This window comes from Cherax quadricarinatus, chromosome 13 (genome assembly GCF_038502225.1).
Source record: "Cherax quadricarinatus isolate ZL_2023a chromosome 13, ASM3850222v1, whole genome shotgun sequence".
NCBI lineage: Eukaryota > Metazoa > Arthropoda > Malacostraca > Decapoda > Parastacidae > Cherax > Cherax quadricarinatus.
Window position 1 is genome coordinate 16,475,125 of NC_091304.1, and position 10,000 is coordinate 16,485,124.

General features: G+C 47.1%; 1 protein-coding gene across 1 annotated transcript in view; it reads right to left on the reverse strand.

The window, feature by feature from the left end:
- Positions 1–10,000, reverse strand: part of LOC128688485 (calcitonin gene-related peptide type 1 receptor-like) — a 90,498-nt gene that overhangs the window by 19,993 nt on the left and 60,505 nt on the right. The gene's annotated exons all lie outside the window — the stretch shown is intronic.

Below are 10,000 nucleotides of genomic sequence, written 5' to 3' on the forward strand. Positions count from 1 at the left end.
AAGAAGAAGAAGAAGAAGAAGAAGAAGAAGAAGAAGAAGAAGAAGAAGAAGAAGAAGAAGAAGAAGAAGAAGAAGAAGAAGAAGAAGACTTCGGGTTATTAATCCAGGACAACCCAAGTATGCCACAAAGCTTGGCTTACTTCCGCTGTAGCTCTTCGAGTCCTCTTGCCCATGATGCAGCTCACAAAATAGGTCGACTAACAATTAAATGCTTATGTATTGCTAGGTGAACAGGGGCAGCAGGTGTAAGATGACTGCCACACGTCCGGATTCATGGAGGGGCGGAATTCAAAGTCTTCCAGGTGTTGAGTCGAGTGGTGTGTGACTGAACTACGAGTCAGTCTTTGTAGATGGTAGGGTACATCTAGTTGATGATACCATCGCTTGTTACTGGTTGTAGTTTGCTGGGTCGATCAAGTTGACGATACCATCGCTAGTCAATGATTCGCCATTGTTCTGCTAACGACCCGTCGCTGTGCTATTGCCAGTGCGAGAAAGTTAGTGAACCTCTAAGACTGTCGGGAAGCAAGGCAGCAGCAGCATCACCGCAGGCAGCATCACCACAGGCAGAACCACCGCAGGCAGCACCACCACAGGCAGCTGCGAGTGATAAATTCTAACCTGAGACACACTCTCCCAGGTCTGTTTTCTCAGTCATTACCTCACCTTCACTGACCAGACCAACAACTTGAAGGTGCGGTACCTGAAGACCATAGTGTCGCACTTAAAGAGAGGGAGGCTGTCGGACTTCGAGGATGAGGCTGTTGGACGTCGAGGGTAAAGGTATCGCACTTCGAGTATGAAGGTGTCGGACTTCGAACAAGATGTCAGCTTAAGACGACATTTTGTAGAGCTTTTAATATTTAATCAGAGCGAAACGTCTATGTGTGGTTTCTGTGTATGTGTGTACATGTACAGACTGTGAACCAGTGACTGTACACCAGTGACTGTACACCAGTGACTATACACCAGTGACTGTACACCAGTGACTGTACACCAGTGACTGTACACCAGAGACTGTACACCAGTGACTGTACACCAGTGACTGTACGCCAGTGACTGTACACCAGTGACTGTACACCAGTGACTGTACACCAGTGACTGTACACCAGTGACTGTACACCAGTGACTGTATACCAGTGACTGTACACCAATGACTGTACACCAGTGACTGTACACCAGTGACTGTACACCAGTGACTGTACACCAGTGACTGTACACCAGTGGCCGTACACCAGTGGCTGTACACCAGTGGCTGTACACCAGTGACTGTACATCAGTGACTGTACACCAGTGACTGTACATCAGTGACTGTACATCAGCGACTGTACACCAGTGACTGTACACCAGTGACTGTACACCAGTGGCTGTACACCAGTGGCTGTACACCAGTGACTGTACAACAGTGACTGTACACCAGTGACTGCACACCAGTGGCTGTACACCAGTGGCTGTACACCAGTGGCTGTACACCAGTGACTGTACATCAGTGACTGTACACCAGTGACTGTTTGTAGATGGATGGTTCAGAGAACCAACATGTTGATAAATTAGACACATGTGCAATTCTTGGGTATCTTTATTGAGGAAACGTTTCGCCAAGAATTGCACATGTGTCTAATTTACCACCAGTGACTGTACACCAGTGACTGTACATCAGTGACTGTACACCAGTGACTGTTCACCAGTGACTGTACACCAGTGACTGTACACTAGTGACTGTACACCAGTGACTGTACACTAGTGACTGTACACCAGTGACTGTACACCAGTGACTGTTCACCAGTGACTGTACACTAGTGACTGTACACCAGTGACTGTTCACCAGTGACTGTACACTAGTGACTGTACACCAGTGACTGTACACTAGTGACTGTACACCAGTGACTGTACACCAGTGACTGTTCACCAGTGACTGTACACTAGTGACTGTACACCAGTGACTGTACACTAGTGACTGTACACCAGTGACTGTACACCAGTGACTGTTCACCAGTGACTGTACACTAGTGACTGTACACCAGTGACTGTTCACCAGTGACTGTACACTAGTGACTGTACACCAGTGACTGTACACTAGTGACTGTACACCAGTGACTGTTCACCAGTGACTGTACACTAGTGACTGTACACTAGTGACTATACACCAGTGACTGTTCACCACTGACTGTACACTAGTGACTGTACACCAGAGACTGTACACTAGTGACTGTACACCAGTGACTGTTCACCAGTGACTGTACACTAGTGACTGTACACCAGTGACTGTACACCAGTGACTGTACACCAATGACTGTACACCAGTGACTGTACACCAGTGACTGTACACCAGTGACTGTACACCAGTGACTGTACACCAGTGACTGTACACCAGTGACTGTACACCAGTGACTGTACACCAATGACTGTACACCAGTGACTGTACACCAGTGACTGTACACCAGTGACTGTACACCAGTGACTGTACACCAGTGACTGTACACCAGTGACTGTACACCAGTGACTGTACACCAATGACTGTACACCAGTGACTGTACACCAGTGACTGTACACCAGTGACTGTACACCAATGACTGTACACCAGTGACTGTACACCAGTGACTGTACACCAGTGACTGTACACCAGTGACTGTACACCAGTGACTGTACACCAGTGACTGTACACCAATGACTGTACACCAGTGACTGTACATCAGTGACTGTACACCAGTGACTGTACACCAATGACTGTACACCAGTGACTGTACACCAGTGACTGTACACCAGTGACTGTACACCAGTGACTGTACACCAGTGACTGTACACCAATGACTTTACACCAGTGACTGTACACCAATGACTGTACACCAGTGACTGTACACCAGTGACTGTACACCAGTGACTGTACACCAATGACTGTACACCAGTGACTGTACACCAATGACTGTACACCAGTGACTGTACACCAGTGACTGTACACCAGTGACTGTACACCAGTGACTGTACACCAGTGACTGTACACCAGTGACTGTACACCAGTGGCTGTACACCAGTGACTGTACACCAATGACTGTACACCAGTGACTGTACACCAATGACTGTACACCAGTGACTGTACACCAATGACTGTACACCAGTGACTGTACATCAGTGACTGTACACCAGTGACTGTACACCAGTGACTGTACACCAATGACTGTACACCAATGACTGTACACCAGTGACTGTACACCAGTGACTACACCAGTGACTGTACACCAATGACTGTACACCAATGACTGTACACCAGTGACTGTACACCAATGACTGTACACCAGTGACTGTACACCAGTGACTGTACACCAGTGACTGTACACCAGTGACTGTACACCAGTGATTGTACACTAGTGACTGTACACCAGTGACTGTACACCAGTGACTGTACACCAGTGACTGTACACCAATGACTGTACACCAGTGACTGTACACCAGTGACTGTACACCAGTGACTGTACACCAGTGACTGTACACCAGTGACGATACACCAGTGACTGTACACCAGTGACTGTATACCAATGACTGTACACCAGTGACTGTACACCAGTGACTGTACACCAGTGACTGTACACCAGTGACTGTACACCAGTGACTGTACACCAATGACTGTACACCAGTGAATGTACACCAGTGACTGTACACCAGTGACTGTACACCAGTGATTGTACACCAGTGACTGTACACCAGTCACTGTACACCAGTGACTCTACACCAGTGACTGTACACCAGTGACTGTACACCAGTGACTGTACACCAGTGACTGTACACCAGTGACTGTACACCAGTGACTGTACACCAGTGACTGTACACCAATGACTGTACACCAGTGACTGTACACCAGTGACTGTACACCAGTGACTGTACACCAGTGACTGTACACCAGTGACTGTACACCAGTGGCTGTACACCAGTGACTGTACACCAATGACTGTACACCAGTGACTGTACACCAATGACTGTACACCAGTGACTGTACACCAATGACTGTACACCAGTGACTGTACATCAGTGACTGTACACCAGTGACTGTACACCAGTGACTGTACACCATTGACTGTACACCAATGACTGTACACCAGTGACTGTACACCAGTGACTACACCAGTGACTGTACACCAATGACTGTACACCAATGACTGTACACCAGTGACTGTACACCAATGACTGTACACCAGTGACTGTACACCAGTGACTGTACACCAGTGACTGTACACCAGTGACTGTACACCAGTGATTGTACACTAGTGACTGTACACCAGTGACTGTACACCAGTGACTGTACACCAGTGACTGTACACCAATGACTGTACACCAGTGACTGTACACCAGTGACTGTACACCAGTGACTGTACACCAGTGACTGTACACCAGTGACGGTACACCAGTGACTGTACACCAGTGACTGTATACCAATGACTGTACACCAGTGACTGTACACCAGTGACTGTACACCAGTGACTGTACACCAGTGACTGTACACCAGTGACTGTACACCAGTGAATGTACACCAGTGACTGTGCACCAGTGACTGTACACCAGTGATTGTACACCAGTGACTGTACACCAGTCACTGTACACCAGTGACTCTACACCAGTGACTGTACACCAGTGACTGTACACCAGTGACTGTACACCAGTGACTGTACACTAGTGACTGTACACCAGTGACTGTACACCAGTGACTGTACACCAGTGACTGTACACCAATGACTGTACACCAGTGACTGTACACCAGTGACTGTACACCAGTGACTGTACACCAGTGACTGTACACCAATGACTGTACACCAGTGACTGTACACCAGTGACTGTACACCAGTGACTGTACAGCAGTGACTGTACACCAATGATTGTACACCAGTGACTGTACACCAGTGGCTGTACACCAGTGACTGTACACCAATGACTGTACACCAGTGACTGTACACCAGTGACTGTACACCAGTGTCTGTACACCAGTGACTGTACACCAGTGACTGTACACCAGTGACTGTACACCAGTGACTGTACACCAGTGACTGTACACCAGTGACTGTACACCAGTGACTGTACACAAATGACTGTACACCAGTGACTGTACACTAGTGACTGTACACCAGTGACTGTACATCAGTGACTGTACACCAGTGACTGTACACCAGTGACTGTACACCAGTGACTGTACACCAGTGACTGTACACCAGTGACTGTACACCAGTGACTGTACACCAGTGACTGTACACCAGTGACTGTACACCAGTGACTGTACACCAGTGACTGTACACCAGTGACTGTACACCAGTGACTGTACGCCAGTGACTGTACACCAGTGACTGTACACCAGTGACTGTACACCAATGACTGTACACCAGTGACTGTACACCAATGACTGTACACCAGTGACTGTACACCAATGACTGTACACCAGTGACTGTACATCAGTGACTGTACACCAGTGACTGTACACCAGTGACTGTACACCAATGACTGTACACCAATGACTGTACACCAGTGACTGTACACCAGTGACTACACCAGTGACTGTACACCAATGACTGTACACCAATGACTGTACACCAGTGACTGTACACCAATGACTGTACACCAGTGACTGTACACCAGTGACTGTACACCAGTGACTGTACACCAGTGACTGTACACCAGTGATTGTACACTAGTGACTGTACCCCAGTGACTGTACACCAGTGACTGTACACCAGTGACTGTACACCAATGACTGTACACCAGTGACTGTACACCAGTGACTGTACACCAGTGACTGTACACCAGTGACTGTACACCAGTGACGGTACACCAGTGACTGTACACCAGTGACTGTATACCAATGACTGTACACCAGTGACTGTACACCAGTGACTGTACACCAGTGACTGTACACCAGTGACTGTACACCAGTGACTGTACACCAATGACTGTACACCAGTGAATGTACACCAGTGACTGTGCACCAGTGACTGTACACCAGTGATTGTACACCAGTGACTGTACACCAGTCACTGTACACCAGTGACTGTACACCAGTGACTGTACACCAGTGACTGTACACCAGTGACTGTACACCAGTGACTGTACACCAGTGACTGTACACCAGTGACTGTACACTAGTGACTGTACACCAGTGACTGTACACCAGTGACTGTACACCAGTGACTGTACACCAATGACTGTACACCAGTGACTGTACACCAGTGACTGTACACCAGTGACTGTACACCAGTGACTGTACACCAATGACTGTACACCAGTGACTGTACACCAGTGACCGTACACCAGTGACTGTACACCAGTGACTGTACACCAGTGACTGTACACCAGTGACTGTACACCAATGATTGTACACCAGTGACTGTACACCAGTGGCTGTACACCAGTGACTGTACACCAATGACTGTACACCAGTGACTGTACACCAGTGACTGTACACCAGTGACTGTACACCAGTGACTGTACACCAGTGACTGTACACCAGTGACTGTACACAAATGACTGTACACCAGTGACTGTACACTAGTGACTGTACATCAGTGACTGTACACCAGTGACTGTACACCAGTGACTGTACACCAGTGACTGTACACCAGTGACTGTACACCAGTGACTGTACACCAGTGACTGTACACTAGTGACTGTACACCAGTGACTGTACACCAGTGACTGTACACCAGTGACTGTACACCAGTGACTGTACGCCAGTGACTGTACACCAGTGACTGTACACCAGTGACTGTACACCAGTGACTGTACGCCAGTGACTGTACACCAGTGACTGTACACCAGTGACTGTACACCCGTGACTGTACACCAGTGACTGTACACCAATGACTGTACACCAGTGACTGTACACCAGTGACTGTACACCAGTGACTGTACACCAGTGACTGTACACCAGTGACTGTACACCAATGACTGTACACCAGTGACTGTACACCAGTGACTGTACACCAGTGACTGTACACCAGTGACTGTACACCAGTGACTGTACACCAGTGACTGTACACCAGTGACTGTACACCAATGACTGTACACCAGTGACTGTACACCAGTGACTGTACACCAATGACTGTACACCAGTGACTGTACACCAGTGACTGTACACCAGTGACTGTACACCAGTGACTGTACACCAATGACTGTACACCAGTGACTGTACACCAATGACTGTACACCAGTGACTGTACACCAGTGACTGTACACCAGTGACTGTACACCAGTGACTATACACCAGTGACTGTACACCAGTGACTGTACACCAGTGACTGTACACCAATGACTGTACGCCAGTGACTGTACACCAGTGACTGTACACCAATGACTGTACACCAGTGACTGTACACCAATGACTGTACACCAGTGACTGTACACCAGTGACTGTACACCAGTGACTGTACACCAGTGACTGTACACCAGTGACTGTACACCAGTGACTGTACACCAATGACTGTACACCAGTGACTGTACACCAGTGACTGTACACCAATGACTGTACACCAGTGGCTGTACACCAGTGACTGTACACCAGTGACTGTACACCAGTGACTGTACACCAGTGACTGTACACCAATGACTGTACACCAGTGACTGTACACCAGTGGCTGTACACCAGTGACTGTACACCAATGACTGTACACCAGTGACTGTTCACCAGTGACTGTACACCAGTGACTGTACACCAGTGACTGTACACCAGTGACTGTACACCAGTGACTGTACACCAGTGACTGTACACCAGAGACTGTACACCAGTGACTGTACACCAGTGACTGTACACCAGAGACTGTACACCAGTGACTGTACACCAGTGACTGTACACCAGTGACTGTACACCAGTGACTGTACACCAGTGACTGTACACCAGTGACTGTTTATAAAACAATCAACAACAACGAACCAGTTTGATATTTGCTACTTCTAAACACCTGCAATAATGTTCATCTTTCACACTACTTGTGAACACCTGCAACTATGTCCATCTTGTGCACACGCAGGTTATAAACACCTGCAGCAACTTCGACCTTTCACACACACACACACACACACACAACAGGCCTAGTGTCTAATCGACATGTGCCTAGGACAAAATGGTAACTAACTAACTAACACACACACACACACACACACACACACACACACACACACCTACACACCTACACACCTACACACACACAACAGGCCTAGTGTCTAATCGACATGTGCCTAGGACAAAATGGTAACTAACACACACACACACACACACACACATACACACACACACACACACACACACACACACACACACACATACACACACACACACACACACACAGACACCTACACACCTACACACCTACACACCTACACACCTACACACACACAACAGGCCTAGTGTCTAATCGACATGTGCCTAGGACAAAATGGTAACTAACACACACACACACACACACACACACACACACACACACACACACACGTGCTCATACACAACAGGCCTAGTGTCTAATCGACATGTACCTAGGACAAAATGGTAACTAACTCACACACACACACACACACACACACACACACACACACACACACACACACACACACACACACACACACACACCTACACACCTACACACACACAACAGGCCTAGTGTCTAATCGACATGTGCCTAGGACAAAATGGTAACTAACACACACACACACACACACACACACACACACACACACACACACACACGCCTACACACCTACACACACACAACAGGCCTAGTGTCTAATCGACATGTGCCTAGGACAAAATGGTAACTAACACACACACACACACACACATACACACACACACACACACACACACACACACACCTACACACCTACACACCTCCACACACACAACAGGCCTAGTGTCTAATCGACATGTGCCTAGGACAAAATGGTAAATAACACACACACACACACACACACACACACACACACACACACACACACACACACACCTACACACCTACACACCTACACACCTACACACCTACACACCTACACACCTACACACACACAACAGGCCTAGTGTCTAATCGACATGTGCCTAGGACAAAATGGTAACTAACACACACACACACACACACACACACACACACACACACACACACGTGCTCATACACAACAGGCCTAGTGTCTAATCGACATGTACCTAGGACAAAATGGTAACTAACTCACACACACTCACACACACACACACACACACACACACACACACACACACACACACACACACACACACACACACACACACGTGCTCATATACAACAGGCCTAGTGTCTACTCGACATGTGCCTAGGACAAAATGGTAACTAACTAACTAACACACACACCTACACACCTACACACCTACACACACACAACAGGCCTAGTGTGTAATCGACATGTGCCTAGGACAAAATGGTAACTAACACACACACACACACACACACACACACACACACACACACACACACACACACACACACACACACACACACACACACACACACCTACACACCTACACACCTACTCACCTACACACCTACTCACCTACACACCAACAACAGGCCTAGTGTCTAATCGACATGTGCCTTGGACAAAATGGTAACTAACACACACACACACGCTCCTAAACACCTTCAACAATTCCACCTCCCGTCACAACATCAGAGAATCTCCGATCAGAAAATTTGGGTCTTGAAAGGTAAATTGATGGATTTTTAACCTTGCCTTTTTTTGCATTCAAAAAAAAGGCTTCGAAATATGATTTTAATACTGAATAACGACATTGAAATATTTAATAACTTTTTTGTTATCTTTGACTCCAGTTAATTTAAGCTCAAAGAAAAACGGTTTATTTTATTTTTTTACGTTCGACGTATTTTTACTTGTGAAGAATTAATGAAAATTTAAATGACGAATAAAAAAGTAATGTTTATATGTAAGAATGTTGAAAGACTTGTCAGCTTATATCTTTATTACTTTAATAAAATATCTGGGGGAAAAA